Source organism: Choloepus didactylus, chromosome 8, assembly GCF_015220235.1.
Source record: "Choloepus didactylus isolate mChoDid1 chromosome 8, mChoDid1.pri, whole genome shotgun sequence".
Taxonomy (NCBI): Eukaryota; Metazoa; Chordata; class Mammalia; order Pilosa; family Megalonychidae; genus Choloepus; species Choloepus didactylus.
In genome coordinates this window covers 91,681,225-91,682,652 of record NC_051314.1, presented here as the reverse complement: position 1 = coordinate 91,682,652, position 1,428 = coordinate 91,681,225, and the positions used below count along the sequence as shown (strand labels likewise).

Below are 1,428 nucleotides of genomic sequence, written 5' to 3'. Positions count from 1 at the left end.
ATAGTGGATAAGAACATGGGTATTGGGGAAATTTCCTACCATTTATAACTTTCCATTTCTTCATAACCTCATGGTATTTTTGTGATGAATAAGTAAGATAATGCATGAAAAGTATATTGTATAATGCCTGGCACATAGTGCTTAGCAAATGTTTGCTACTATTGGTGTCATAATTATTGTTATTAATTATATTTCCTACCCTATATAATTGGTATAGCATGGAACATACCGTAAGTGTTCATACAAATTGATTGATCCATGTAAGCAATGCTGTTTAAAAATAGTACATACATACAAGAAGGAATCAGATATTTCTATGGGTCTTTTTAAAATTTATTTGTCAAATGCAGGGAGTTATCAGATTATCTCTAAGCTCCATAAGTCACCTGTCTTTGTTGTTGAAATATCTGCTTGCAGTCTCTTCTGGTTACCAGCAAACAAAAGTATAGCAATATGTACTACTATGGAGAAATTATGAAAATGAGCACTGGGTGTGTAAGATTTGATTGATGATGATGAGACAGATGACTCTACACTTGGATATCTAACTGCCTCCCAAAATTGAATATATCCAAAACTAAAGTAAAAATCTACACCCACTGCTTCTGGTCACGGGCAGCCGGGGCGTAGAGGGTGGTTGCAGCAGGCAGAGGCTGGCGGCAGAATGTTGACCACCAGGGTATTTAGCCTAATTGGCAAGCGAGCGATTCCACCTCGGTGTGTTTGAGAGCACATGGGAGTGTCATGAAGAGTGAAGACTATTCTCTCCCCGCTTATGTCGACCGGCATGACTATCGCTTGCCTGATGTGGCCCATGTCAGGAGCCTTTCTGCCAGCCAGAAGGCCTTGAAAGAGAAGGAGAAGGCCTCCTGGAGCAGCCTCTCCATGGATGAAAAAGTTGAATTGTATCGCATGAAGTTCAAGGAGAGCTTTGCTGAAATGAACAGAAGCACCAACGAGTGGAAGATGGTTGTGGGCCCCGCCCTGTTCTCCGTCGGCTTCACTGCTCTCATCCTCATCTGGGAGAAGCACTGTGTGTCTGGCCCCGTCCTGCACACCTTGAAGAAGACTGGGTGGCCAAGCAAACCAAGAGGATGCCCGACATGAAGGTCAGCCCAATCCAGGGGTTTTCTGCCAAGTGGGACTACGACAAGAACAAGTGGAAAAAATAAAAGCATGCTGTCAATTTATCCGAATCATATCTTGTTATGTCACCTCCACGTAACTCAGCCGTTACTGGAATCTGATATATAAAACAGTAATGATGTTAATAAATTCCCAGTTTATGTGAAAAAAAAAAAATCTACGCCCACTAAGTCTTGTTTTTCACTCTTTCACAAGTCATAACCTCATCCACCCAGGAACTGGTGTCAAAGACCTTATGCCAAATGTTGACATTTCCTTTTCTCTCAATATATCTTGTTATTC

At 41.6% G+C, this 1,428-nt stretch overlaps 1 pseudogene; it reads left to right on the top strand.

The window, feature by feature from the left end:
* The first annotated feature begins 658 nt into the window (after positions 1–658).
* On the top strand, positions 659–1,172 carry LOC119543212 (annotated as a pseudogene).
* Positions 1,173–1,428: the final 256 nt, after the last annotated feature.